This window comes from Cucumis melo, chromosome 10 (assembly GCF_025177605.1).
Source record: "Cucumis melo cultivar AY chromosome 10, USDA_Cmelo_AY_1.0, whole genome shotgun sequence".
In the NCBI taxonomy this organism is placed as follows: Eukaryota; Viridiplantae; Streptophyta; class Magnoliopsida; order Cucurbitales; family Cucurbitaceae; genus Cucumis; species Cucumis melo.
The window spans coordinates 20,111,369-20,127,126 of record NC_066866.1 but is presented as its reverse complement, the minus strand read 5'-3'; positions in this window follow the sequence as shown (position 1 = coordinate 20,127,126).

The following is a 15,758-nucleotide window of genomic DNA, read 5'->3' as shown; positions in this document are numbered from 1 at the left end:
TTGGCAAGAGAAAAAACTCCTATCCGAAACCTATTCAAGTTGCATCTAAAATTTCAACATTCACTATGTGAATGGTTTTATTTATTGCAAAGCTAATTCAAAGCATCCATCGTTCCAATTCACTAGGAAAGCCATCTCCTGTTCCTAAAGTAATACCCAAATGCATAAGGTATATGTATCATCCATCTCTTTTGTACATAATTATTTGTCAAATACAAGCTAGATGGTGGATATGTATATGTTTTTCCAAACAAGAAAATAACTGTGTATATAATTCTTACAATCTCCTCGAATTCCAAAGCTGATAAGAGATCAATGGTGAGTTGCTTATCTAAGAGAAATTTGCACCCTTTTTTTAGGTGTGTGTCTGTGAAGGTATAACCTAAGCTATCTATGTTAAGTTATTGAGATTTTTCTATTTCTTTAAGAATTAAAACCAGTAGTACATAGAAAGTTCTTATGTCTACTTATATCATGGCAATGGCATCTTCAGTTTTTTAAGAAGCGGGAAAGCTACTAAAAAATCTGTAGTCAGTAAAACAATAAATAGTAAAGTGTTTAGAGTCACTTGAATGTTAATAAAAAAAAAAAAGAGCAGGGATTTGCTCAAAATATTTATAAACAGATATGAACAATAAAACACTAGATCAAAGATGATGCAATAGAGTTCATACTTCGAAGTTCTTAGTGTATTCATATTGAGAATATAAATCCCAAAAGTTCTACAAAGTTCTTACTTTATAATCCTCTAATCAAGTTTACCTCACTGAAGAATTCATCTGCATCTGCCCATAGTCCGCTAACATCATCGACACATCAAACTAAAAGGTAGCTCTTTTATGAGCATTTCATACATGAACACTATCTTTCTATGATCTGATTACTGTGCATTAAAGCAAAGTTAAACAAGACATAATCAGAGGCATGGTGAAAGGAAGTGTTGACAACTAACAGGGGAAAGACAAGTAGATCTCGATCTCAATCTCATCTTTCTTTCTTCAGTGATACCTTTATGAAGCTTAAATAAGAACCAATGAAGAGAAAGAAGGCAACTGAGAAGCCATAGATAACAAACTTATAAGGACAGATGCACTTAAATAATGTGTAATTTCGAGAGTCTTTAGAACTAAAACTTCTAAACCCACCTCTTTTATACAAGCAAAGAGTCGTTCCAAAACACGGGAAGTTAGCCCTTTTGTCCACTTGATAAATTTGTCATCGAACAAACCATTGGCTTGGACCCCACGTGGTATATGTCTTCCCCTTTCCCATTTGGTCCGATTAGTACATAGTCATTTAGAATGCAAACTAAATATCATAAAATTCAAGAAAGAGAAGGGTGGATGAAGAGATGAAACATATTTGCTCATATGCAAATATAGAATTGTTGAAACCTACCGTACAATTTTCAACAAGAGGCTCTCCTACAAGCTAGAAGATATCAATTGACAAAGCATGATTAATTGACAAAGAATCATCGGTAACATTATGTATTATATTATCCCCTTCATCTCCGTCCTTGAATGGTAACCTCAAGCGCACTACCACCTGAAAATCACAGACATAATTCACACTAGGCAAAAATTTGAAACTTGAATCTGAAACTAAAACTGTAATTCCACTTCTCAAATTAAGACGAAAATAAACAAAAATCCCCATAATCACACCACGTAAAGTACCTTCACACCAGAATCAGACAACCTAGGGATGGAATTCTCAAGACGGTCTCCATACTAGACTTCTACTTAAGTGGGTTAGAAAGAGAAGGCCTACGCGGAATCGGGCTCCTTCAACTTAGCTGACAAGGGTTTGGAATTGGGAACCATAGAGTTGAGACTGACCGTGGAGCATTTTCTTTCAAAAGATGACTTGGGTTTTTGAAAGGGTCTGCCGCCCTTGATTCCAATGCTGTTAGGGCTAGGAGAAGAAGAAGGCAGTGGATCAGCGAGATAGCTATCTCGCAACTCGCAAGATAAGGTTTCTTGAGTGCGCTTCATTTTAGAGAAGTGGAAATTGAGAGATAGGAAGATTGAAGATCCTAAGGAAGACAAAGAAGACGCAAGAGCAAGAGTGTAACAACCCATAAATTTAAGGGAACTTATTATGGATATCACATTAAGTGGACTTCGAAGTTAAGGAATGTATTTGGTGTTTTGTGTTGGATTAATTAAAATATATATATATATATATATATATATATATATATGGGTGTGTATATTTAATTAAAGATTATGGAGTTTGCTAGAAATTGTTATTAATTAAGACTTGAGAGCCAAGTATCACAAGTTGTTCGAAAATTAGAACTTTCGAGGACTAAAGTTTCATAAAGGAGGGAAATTGTAACGCCGAAAAATTAAGATAATTTTGGAGTTAATTATCTTAATTTTGTTTAATTAGTTTTAGTTTATTGGGCATTATTTTGAATTCATTTAATGAGAATTATTTGATTTACATGAGAATTGAAATTAATTAAATATTTCTTGGATGAATATTTAATTAATTAAGGGTTTTGGCATGTGGTGTTTGTTGAGTTTTTGATTAAATGGTAAGTTAAGAAAAGTAAGTAAAGTTATAGATTTTTAGTGTTGTTGAAGTTGAATTTAATTAAATAATTATGGTTGTTATTTAATTAAATTGTAGGGTAGAAAGTTTGTTGGAGATTTAATAATTATATGTATATGTTGAAATATATATATAACTATTATGTGTAAGGAAAAGATAATTATATTTGTTGAAATATAATTATTTAAGAAAAAGATAATTGTATTTTGGAGAAAAGATATTTAGTAAGGAAGAAAAAGTAAAATAATTATAGTTTGAGAAAATATAATTATTTGTAAAAGGATAATTATTTTGGAGAAAGATAAATAATAATTAATTATTGTGGAAGATAATTGTTATGGTTGGGTTAAGATAATTCATGTTGGAAGTTATAAGTGATTGATTGGAAAAGATTTGATTGATTAAATTAATTGAGAATTTAAGTTAATTTGAGATTTTGGAGGGAAAAGTTGGTTTTGGTGGAATTGGATTTAATTGAGTATATATATATATATATATATATATATATTCAATTAATAATATGGAAAAGTGTAGTTAATTATATTATGGAATATAATTATATTTGTTTGGAAAAGAAGATAATCCATGAGAAGAGAGATGATTGATTTGGTTGGAGGAAAAAGATATATATTTATTTAAAAGAGAGAATAATGGTTTAAATAAATATATGTATTTATTGTAGATTTTGGTGAGAGAAAAATAATAATAATAAATAAGTATTATTATTATTAATGGTTATAAATGTCTAAGATTTTGTGCATTTAAGGCATTTATTTAGGAAAGATAATGGGAATAAAAATATATGTATATATTTGGTATTATATATATATATATATAAATATATATATATATATATATACTAAAAGGAAAAGAAAAAGGAAATAATAATAATAATAAATATTATTGTTATTATTTGGGTCTATAAATAGCATTGGAATGCTTAAGTTAGAAAGTAAAGGAAAAAGAAAAAAGGTTCTTCATCTTCTTCTCTAAGATAGCCCTTTGATGTCCCTGCCACCTCACCAGTTGTAGTTAAGATTTGTCTCTTTGGAAGCTTGAGAATTTAAAGTGACGAATTTTTCCATCAAAGATAAGAGCATTTTCAACCTCCATCTGAGTAACCGTGGTAAGCCAAGAACTTTATTAATTTAATTTTAGATCTATTTGAGGTTTCTTTAAAGGTTCAGTTGGCTAATTTTTTTTAAGATTTAAATCTTGGATTTTTTCCAATCAAGGTTGAATTGGTTTCAACCCCTTTTGTTAGAGAAGTTAATTAATTTGGAAGAATTTTTGGATGTTAGCCAATTGCTAATTTCATTAACTAAGATACTGAGTTTTCTTTTATGATTAGGATCAAGTTAATTGGAGATTTTTTACTGTCAGCTAAGGAGTACTTTGTTTGGCTAAAATCTCCAGGTAAGAGATTCTCCTACTAGACCTTCGAACTGAAGTTAAGAGACTGCATGTATGTGTGATTATGCATTGATGGTAGCTAAAATTCATAATTTATTATTTTGATTGGTGATGATGACTGATGTTATGTTAATGATTGGTAGTATGTTATTGATGACTGTTGATGCATGATATATTAATCACATGATTAAGGACGTTAAGATTAATATTCATGTCATGTTATGATGTTATGTTATGCTACATGCTATGGATAGGGTGTTCTGTTAACTTTGTCTATTAGAGTTGTACCCACATGGGTGTCCTTCGGGATCACCACCTTTTTAGGACTGCGTAGTCCGATGGGACAACCAATCTGACATTGACATTGACATAGACATGATTCGAGTGATTCGACGAGATCACTCGCAGCCTGATTGTCTTACTGTTTCCTTCGGGTACACTATAGACCAGATTGTCCTAGGTGTTCCTTTGGGTTCACCGAAGACCAGATTTGTTCCTACGGGAGCAGAGATTGCACGTGTTCGGAAACGTGCCAGTTCAGGGGTACTTCTTTACAGGACTTTAATGGGAAGTTAACAGACACCTAGCGAGACTAGTAGTAGGTCCCTTATTGAGTATATGTTTATACTCACTCTTTCTATCTTTAATATTTCAGGTAAAGGTAGAGGAAAGCTGGCGAGCGACAGAGAAGGATCGGTGACATGCCATATGGGGACTCAGTTTTGTTTCCGCGTCTATGTTTCAATGTTTTAATATTTTGTTTTTAATGAAAATTTAGTTTCCCTCATTTCAAAAAGGTGTCTCTTGTTATTGTTTCTTTTTAGTAATGACCTCAGCTTAGTATAAAGAGTTGGGTCATTACAAAAAGAGAAAGGGAGAAGGGGAGAGAAAGTAGAGAGAGAGAGTTAGCGGCTAGAGAAGAAAGATGGGAAAGAAATTTAAAACGTGAGAGAAGATGTAAAGGAAATGATTTTGTTATAACAGTAGAATAAGAGAATGATCCTTATTTAAGTTACCTTTGTCATATTTTCAATCAATTAAAATGCATTATTAAGTAAGAAGCTCATGTAATCTTTAATTAATGTAATAATAATTTATGATAGGATGATTTTAATAGCAGTCGGTTTAAATAATTAATCATTACAATTAAAATAATTAATCAATATGATATTTCACTATAATTTTAAAAAAAAATCAAGCTTTAAAATATTTTTAATAGATTTTCCACGTTTGATTGAACTTTTTATATGTATCAAGTAGATGTTGTAAATATAGTAATCATGTTATTTTAAAAATTGTACCATATAAAAAATTAAAGATTTATTTGGAACAAAAAATAAATAAGTTAAAAATTTATTAAACTCATTTAAAGTTTTAAATTTTATTATAAATGAAAATAAAAAATTTGCTTGCTTAAATAATTTAAATTGGATTTATTTTATTAGTTTCAATAACGACATTTGGCAAACTAATAAGAATAAGAAGAAAAATTGTTTTAGATAACGAAATTGAAAATATTTACGAATACTGACAAATTTTAAATGATAGATTGCAATAAATTTAGAATTGAATCTATCATGTAAAAAGTAAATTCTTTTATTATATATGTAAATGAGATAACTCATTTTACTATATTTTAAAACATCCATAATAATAGTAATAATTCAAAGGTAAATTTTCATAAATATAACAAAGCGGTAAAAAGACCCCAGTCAAGCTTAATTATCATTGATCCCATCCTAACAAGTCAACTAAATTCTCAAATTGGTTAAAAGTTCATCCACTGTATAAATTCATAAGATGTTGCAAGAGTCCATAATTAACTTTATATTAATTACAGCTTAATATGGTTTCTACACACCAAAAAAATTAATTTTGCATCTTATATTGGTTATTGTAGTTTCAAATTTTTTTACCTCTTACTCTAAGTTATAGTGAACCATATAGTAGAGTTCAAGAAAGGCAAACTAAAAACATGTTATGGAAGCAAAAAAAAAAGAAAAAAATATTACTCTAAGAATTTAGTAATTCAAGATAACATAATTTGTTAAAGTATATATCTACAATTAGAAAAGAAACGTAGAAGTTGAACTAAAACAAAATTTATTATAATTTTTTATTGTCGGTATCCAATTGGACATATATTTTTATGCTAAAACGAGTATAACTCGTGTCACACCCCTTCCCGGACTACCTGCTAGATTAGACCAAAAGACAGCGTGAAGCCGACTGACAACGATTTTTCTTTACCTGTATCTGTCGACTCTGCTTAAAACTTTACTATGGTGAACTTGCCTATCTAGTATATAAACTATTATACATGCAACAAAACACAGCGGATCCTAGGCTAGTCAAAGACATACATTAAGTGTACCTCAGAATTAACTGATTTCACGAGTAAACCTAAAGACATCTTAATAAAAATATAACCAACAAAAATTTACACAACTGCAGCTCCTAAAGCTTATACAAACTGTGGAGTATTTATAACATACAAGGGTGTATATACATCGTAACACAACAGACTTTATGCCCAACTCGAAACACGTACTGACAATCGATAACGGAGCTTCTGCAGACTAAGACAGTCTACCAGGCACCGGGAACTCGATCTCTACCTGAAAAATGGGTAAAATATTTTGGAAAGGGTGAACTATAAAGCTTAGTGAGTGACTCAGTTTAAAACTATAAATCTGTTTATACAAGTCATAAATGTAAACGTGTAGTAATAAGAATAGCTTTCTTAAATACTCAACATGTACGTCATTGAAATCTAGCAAGGCATATTAAGTATATCGAAATATTTTAACTAACATGACAAATCTACGTTGTGTAGGGTACACCCAGTTCAACAACGTTTACAAGCTCTACGATGTAGTGTGGCCTGTCCAGCACTTCCATAGTCTTTGTCGTAGTGGGGCCTACCCAACACTCACGACAACATCATTGTCACGGAGTTCACTCAACGTCATAAATCATCCAAAAATATTAAAATATATCTGCTTATAAATCTTACACAGAGCTCAAACTTTACTCAGCTCTTTCGTGGAAAGCTGTAGTTCTTAAAACAAAACTTCTTACTAATTCATGCTTTGCTTAAAACATTGTGGTTTAAATACTTTCCAAACATTTAATATCCACGTGCTAGCATAAATTTCATTAAGAAATCTAGTCTCCAAATGTATATTGATAATAGTCATGAAATTCAAATACCTTTCATGGCTTCGTAAATAAACATTTATCGTATTCAATCATAAATAACAGTTATGGAAAACTTTTAAAAATTGGTTTTGTCACTCACAGTCTTGGGCTAGATCCTTGGTCTGTAAGCTTGGTTTAATTCTTCTCGGTCTGCCAACAACCCAACCGAGTATTAGAACTCTAAACATTCTAGTTTTCTAAAGATATACATAACATGTCGCACTAAAGATGACGCTCACGAAAACAAAGCTTAAGATATAAAATCCTATTTCAACAACTCTCTGAAATTTCTAGATTTCTAACATAAACTTTAAATGACTATAACGCCCTCAATACTTAAATAAAATGAGTGTTCTTTATATCAAAATCTTTATTTTCATGTCTTCTATAATTTACCTGAAGGAAAGAAAATACGATTCCCAACAGATTGCTACAGAAATGGCCCGAAACAGAGAGAGTTCAAAAATGGAGTCTTCTAGTATACCCTGACTTGTTTATGAAATTAAGCTTACTTCCAATCATATTTAGTGCACATTTTCTTCATAAACGTTGTAGTAAATTAAATAAGCTTTCCAACCATATCAAATAGAACTCCTAACGCCACCGGTACACTCTGAAATACAAAAAAAACTAGAGACCTCCGAAATTCGCGTGAAAACTAGCTATCCTATTTTCTTCATCAAAAAGCACACAATGAATATCAGAATTTGCTCCAACTTTCTTCATAAAATTTGTTTGAAAATGAGTTGACTTTCAGTAAATGTAAACCACACCTCTTAATTTCTTTTGAAGAGTTCAAACAAAATTAAAAAAGTGATGTGCAGAATGAACCAAGATTCTGCCATGGATACACTTTGCTTGAGTTCTCCTTCTCTTCTTCAACCTCAAAAGTCTAGTAAAATTTCTCTTCTTCTTCCTTTCAAACTCTCTCTTAAATTTTCTTTGTAAATTGAAGAAGGAAAAATGGAATATGGATGAGAACTTTAAAATGAAAAAGTTTGGCGGTGAAGGGAAGCGAAGAAGAAGAAAAGATAAATGAAAAATTTCTTTCTTTTTTTTTTCCTTTTATCCTTTCTTTTCTTTTTTCTTTATTTTACCTGATAAAACCATTAAATATATATATATATACAAACTTAATTTCCATTTTTTTTTCTTTTCTCTTTTTTTTTTCCATATTTAAAGAAATTAAACCAAGAAAATATCGGGTTTACATATGTCTAGCACCATCTAAATCGCACACAAAAAAGTCTTAATCTATATTCATTTCGATCGATCTATATCTATTATGATCTATCACACGTACAAACATGTTTGTTTCTGTACTGATTGCATATATTTCATTTAATATAATTTATACTAGTCTTTCATTTCTGACTTGCATACAAAAAGGTCTGAGTCTATATTCATTTCTATCTATCTCCACCATTCACATATATGTACTGTCACACCCCCTCCCGGATTACCTGCTACCTTAGACCGAAAGATGGCGTGAAGCCGACGAACAACGCTTTTCTGTAATTGTATCTGTCGACTCTACTTAAAACTTTCATGTGATGAACTTGTCAATCTAGTATATAAACTATTATACATGCAACAAAACACAGCGGATCCTAGACTAGTCAAACACATACATGAAGTGTACCTCAAAATTTACCGATTTCACGAGTAAACCTAAAGACACCTTAATCAAAATATAACCAACAAATTTACACAACTACAGTTCCTAAAGCTTATACAAACTGTAGAGTATCTACAACATACAAGGGTGTATATACATCAAAACACAACATACTCTATGCCCAACTCAAAACACGTACTGGCAATCGATAATGGAGCTTCAACAGACTAAGGCAGTCTATTAGGCACCGGGAACTCGATCTCTACCTAGAAAATGGGTAAAACATTTTGGAAAGGGTGAGCTATGAAGCTCAGTGAGTGGCTCAGTTTAAAACTATGAATTTAAAGATAAGAGCACGTGAAAACTTTACACATATAAATTTGTTTATACAAGTCGTAAATGTAAACGTGTAGCAGTAAGAATAGCTTCCTTAAATACTCAGCATGTTCATCATTGAAATCTAGTAAGGCATATCAAGTATATCGAAGAATTTTAACTAACATGACAAATCTACGTTGTGTAGGGTACACCAGTACAACAACATTTACAAGCTCTACGATGTAGTGGGACCCGCCCAGCACTCCCATCGTTTTTGTCGTAGTGGGGCCCGCCCAGCACTCACAACAGCATCGTTGTTACGGAGTACACTCAACGTCAACAACGGAATCTAACCAATGTGCACACGGTAATCTCTAGCCTCAGGCTCAAGATCTGAGTCATGTAGTTAATGAAAATTTCATAAATCATCTAAAAATATTAAAAAATGCCTGCTTATAAATTTTACACAAAGCTCAAACTTTACTAAGCTCTTTCGTGGAAAACTGTAGTTCTTAAAACAAAACTTCTTACTAATTCATGCTTTGCTCAAGACATTGTGGTTTAAATACTTTCCAAACATTTAATATCTACGTGCTAGCATAAATTTCATTAAGAAATCTAGTCTCCAAATGTATACTTGAAAATAGTCATGAATTCAAATACCTTTCATGGCTTCGTAAATAAACATTTATCGCATTCAATCATAATAACAGTTATGGAAAATATTTCAAAGTTGGTTTTGTCACTCACAGTCTTAGGCTAGATCCTTAGTCTATAAGCTCGGTTTAATTCTTCTCGGCCTGCCAACAACCCAACCGAGTATTAAAACTCTAAACATTCTGGTTTCCTAAAGATATACATAACATGTCGCACCAAAGATGACGCTCACGAAAACAAAGCTTAAGAAATAAAATCTTATTTCAACAATTCTCTGAAATTTCCAGATTTCTAACATAAACTTCAAAGGACTATAACTTTCTCAATACTTAACCAAAATGAGTGTTCTTTATATCAAAATCTTCATTTTGAGATCCTTTAAAATGTACCTGAAGACATATAAATCTGATTCCCCGTGCATAAACTCAAGTACACTATGAAATACAAGAAATACCAGAGACCTCCTGATTTCGAATGAAAACCAACTGCCCTGTTTGCTTCATCAAAAAGCACCAAATGAATATCCGAATTTGCTCCAACTTTCTTCATAAAGTTTGTTTAAAAAAATTAAACCAAGAAAATATCGGGTTTACATGTACCACGATTTATATGGCATACAAACATGCCTTAATCTATATTCATTTCGTTCAATCTATATCTATCGTGATCTATGTCTGTTTCTATACTGTTCGTATAATTTATATTAGTCTTCTTTTTTTACAAATAGATGGTCAGCAAGAATCAACAAGCATCGTGTAGCAAAACAAAAAGATGTAAAGCAAAGATAGAAGAAAGTAAAATAAAGAAAGAAAAAGGAAAAAAGGTAACAAACAAAAATGTGAATATCTGTATGTATAGCGTTGTATATTTTTGTATCTTTTTCTTTATAGCGCTTTACATTTGTAAATTTATTTAAACTTTCCCTTGTTTGAAACATACTATTTATTATGTCATTCAACAGGTGAAACACTATCCAAATGACATTATTATGGAAGATGAACAAAAAAAACCTTAGAATTACTGTATACTACAACTTAGAAACATTGAATCAAATCAAGTCAAAAATAGACAAAAGGATTTTATCTCGAGTTTTAACAAACAGCCCTTTTGGCCAATTCCTTAACATTAAAATGACCAAAATACCAACACAATTCCTGAATTTTCTATTATGAAAAAATGCCATACAAAAAAAAAAACTAATGTCCTTGCTTTCAAATTTAATGAACATATAGCAGAATTTGGGCTGAAAGACTTTTTTTTTTTGTGACTGGACTAAAAGGTCACAAATTCCCTGAGTTAAATCTAGCAGAAAGAAAAGAGAATGGTCTAAAAAATGCGTTGTTCCGTCATGATGATTTTATAACAAGAAGAGATATAGAAATAACTTTCAAAGCATTGTACAATGAGGAAGACTCATTGAAAGAAAAACTAGTTAACCTCTATATCTTAGAAGCATTTTTAATTCCCAAACAGCAACACAACCATATAAATCTCCTACATCTAGACATATTGGATAATGAAGAAATCTTCAAAGGCTATCCATGGGGGAGGTTATCATAGATTCTAACATATTAGTTCTTGAAAAAAGCATCCTACAGTGACAAGGATATTGTATACCTTTAAGGATTTCCCCTACAGTCTTCTTACTGCAAGCACTAAATCACCAACTTGAAATGATCGGGTCTTTACATGTTTATCAAAAGCTTTAGACATTCGGGCTTGGTAACATTCCAATGCTTGCTGAGCTTCTAATTGCTTTTCATCAAGTGCTTCTAACTCTTGAAGACGTAACTTGACATTGTCTTCGGTAGTCAACCCTTCTTGCACTGCCATTCTTAATGATGGGATTTCTCTTTCAAGGGGAAGGACAACCTCTATACCGTAAACAAGCGAATATGGTGTAACCCCCGTATGAGTGCGATGAGTGGTTCGATAAGCCCACAATGCTTCACCGATTCTTTCTTGCCAATCCCTCTTCGACTTAGAGACAATTTTCTTTAGAAGATTACATAACGTCTTATTGAATGCTTCTGCTAGGCCATTCGCAGCTGCGTTGTACATAGATGACTTGGATTGTTTGAACTTGAATTTTTCACATAATTTATCTATCATGCTATTGGAGAATTGTCTTCCATTATCTGTCACAATTCGATGAGGAATACCGTATCGATAAGTGATGTGGGTACGAATAAAGTTTGCCACGTTCTCCTTCTTGGCCTCTCTCAAGGGAATGGCCTCAGCCCATTTTGAGAAATAATCTGTCGCTGCAAGGATATAAGAATGTCGTGCTGATGATTTTGGTGTAATAGGACCAACCAGATCGAGTCCCCAAGCCTCAAACGGCCAAGAAACCACAGTTGGATGTAGAGGCTCTGGAGGCTGATGTATGAAGTTTGCATGGTATTGACAAGCTTCACACTTCTTTGCATAGTCCATTGAATCTTGAACCATTTTAGGCCAATAATAGCCCATTCTTCTCAACTAAAATTGAAGCTTTGGTCCCGATTGGTGTACTCCACAGACACCTGCACATGGTTCCTCTAGAGCTTTTATCGACTCTTCCTTTCCAAGACATCTAAGAAAGAGTCCTTCAAGAGAACGGCGATATAAGGTTCCTCTGTAATAAATAAAGTGTGCAGCCCTTCTTCGTACCTCAGTTTTATGACGAGAATCCTTCGGAAGTTTTCCGTGCTCAAGATACTCTATGATGGGTTGACGCCAATCTTCTTCATTAATCAAATGAGATGTTGTTACGTTTGCTTCCTGACATTCAGGCAAAAGTGGAGGCATAATCCATTGTTGACAAAGTGGTATATTTAGAGCTACGTTATCCGGCATCATCAAGGCAGTGGCTAAATTTGCCAATGCGTCTGCTCTTTTGCTTTCTGTTCTAGGGACATGCTCCAGCATCACACTGTCAAACCTTTCCATAAATTGTCTAGCATAAGTGAAGTATGGCTTCAAGTCTTCATGTTTCACGTCATACTTAAGCGAGAGTTGATTGATTATCAACTTTGAATCGTCGTAAATTTCTATGAATGATAATCTGATTTCTAATGCTGTTTGAAGGCCAATTATCAAGGCTTGATATTCAGGCACATTGTTTTAGCACAATTCAGCAAGCGCAAAGCTATAAGGCAACATATGTTTTTCAGGAGAAATGAGGACGATGCCTGCCCTCGCACCACTCCTTCGCGTTGCGCAATCAAAATACATAGTCCAAGGTTTCACCATCTTCGTGAAGAAAACTTCATCGTCTGGCAAATCCTTACATAACTTCCAATTTGAAGGAATTAGGTGGTCCGCCAAAAAATCTGCCAACGCTTGTCCTTTTATTGCCTTTTGGGAAATATAGACAATGTCATATTGCTGGAGTATAACCGCCCATTTGGCTAAGAGTCCAGAGATAATTGGCCTAGACAGAACATACTTTATAGGGTCCACCTTTGCTACTAGATGAACCGTGAAGGCCTGCATATAATGCCTCAACTTATCGATGGCAAATAAAAGTGCAAGACACATTTTCTCAATGGGAGAATAGTTAACTTCGGCCCCAACTAAAGTTCTGTTTAGATAGTAGAGAGCACGTTCCTTTCCTTTCTCCTTCTCTTGCTCCAACGATGTGCGTAGAGACCTTTCTTGTGCAACAATGTACAATATTAATGGCTTGCCAGGTACTGGAGCTCTTAATACTGAGGGATTGAGCAAGTATTTCTTTATGCTATCAAAAGCATTCTGACAAGCCTCATCCCACCCAAAAATTTCTCCTTTTCTCATCAACTTTTGAAAAGGTTGGCACCGACCAGCTGTTGGGTTTTATGTCCTAAAACTCGTAGATAGTAAATATAATCAATGGACCGTCATTAATAAAGTATTTTATTATTTAATTTCAATAAGTGTTATTGATTATTTTATTAGTTTTGTCTTAATAACTCAAATCCAATAAACTAACATCCTAAGCTGTTTGATGAGTCTTGAACAGTATGTAGAGACATACAGGGATTAATGTTCAAGATCAGCTTAAAGAGTCTATAGTATAGAGTTAAGGTTGGATACCTTATCCTGTTAACACTATGGATACGACTCACTTTGTATTTGATACAGACACATTGATCAAATGTGTTCATGTATGTGACATGCGAGTGAGGGTATCCTATGCAATGAGTTTGCATAAGACTGGACCACGAAATAGTAATCATTAGATGTAACTCTGTTAACTAGTTGGATTGCTATTTCATTAGGATGACCTAGGTAACTTAGTCTTAATCCTGAGTGTATTATGAACTTCTGTTTGCGAGGGATTGTCCTTTGATTTATACGAGTGAGAGTGGCCAGATTGCCGACTCAATATTCTTATCATTTTGGGGACAAGACCGAGTGGAGAGCTGGGAACATAATCACACAAGATGGAATTCACTCCTTCCCACCTTTAGGGTAAGTAGATAAGTGTTCCCTTAAATGGTGTCTCCGAGACTTGAACAAAGGGCCCTACCCTCTCAATGGCACGAGAGGGGTTTCTGTTTAGTGGTTGGACCATAAACAGGTTGTTCATTAGAGGAGCACTGGTATTTAAGGACTAGAGGTAACCCAGGGGTAAAACGGTAATTTGACCCAGCTGGAGTTACGAACACTTGTGAAGGACTAACTTACTGGTATTGGTCTATATCCGCGGACACAGAAATATATCTATAGTGAGAAGAGTTCAGCTGTGAGTCTTTAGTGGAGTGTACACACAGTTAACGAATATTGATTAATGTAGTTAATGAGTTTAGCCAATTAATCTCATATCGTTGTAGCTTCTGATCTGTAGGTCCATTAGGTCCCCTTCCTAGCTCATAAAGAGTAATGAGATTTATTTATATTGGTTGTAATTTGAAATGTTCAAATTTACTTTGGGAATTAATATAATGTATATTGATACATTATAATATAAAGTTTATATTTTAATTAGACTTTATTATATAAATTTAATTTTGGATATGATTCAAAATTAAATTATGAGAGAATAAAATATTTGAATAAGATCAAATATTAGTTTAATGTGAATTAGATTCATATTAAAACTATAAGTTAAAATTTAATGTGTATATGATACATATTAAAACTATAAGTTATGAGAGAAATTTATGTTTGAATATGATTCAAATTATGGATTAAATTAAATATAAGATATTTAATTTAGAAATTAATTAATTGAAGAATTAATTAATAGTTTTGTTTAATTTGATTTAATTAAATTTGATTTAATTAAATTAATTAAATTAAAACTATAGGTTATGTGAGAGATATTCATTTAAATATGATTTAAATGAAATATTAATTAAATATGATTTAATTATTTAATTATTTATTTAATTAATATAATTAATTAATTTAATTTATATTAATTTAATATTAATTTATTAAATTAATAAGGAACGTGGGTGGTTTTCCCACGTTCCCAATTATTCTCTCTAACTTCCCTATTCTTCCGACTGAAGAAGAGGGAATTTTTTGCGTAACAAATTTTTTGAACAGGAGAGAGTTCTACGAAGAAGTCTATCCATTCTCTCTGAAAAAAATTCTCTCTATTCCCTTATTCCAATTTTGGTTCCCACAAACCATCTCAATCAGAGAATATGAAGGTTTTTAAGTGGTGGTGCCCCAAAATTTGGTGATTGGCAGATTCAGAGTCGTCAACGAGCGTAAGTTTTCTTCTCTGTAATTTTTTAAAGCATGTTTAACCAATATTTTTTTGCCAATGTATTGGTATTTTTAAGGTTCTAATTAAAATTGAGTTTCTGTATATTTTCCGCTGTAAAGGGTCCCTTCAATTGGTATCAGAGCCATCCCAGTTTTAATTGAGAATTTTAAAAATTTGCATTGGTTAGGTGGGATCTCTGCATTATGAATGTGGTTTTTGCAATTGAATGTTTCTGTAATTTTGGCCATAGATTTACTGTTTTGATAAGATCAAAATGTAAAGGCCCCTGCGTTTTTGGGCATTTTA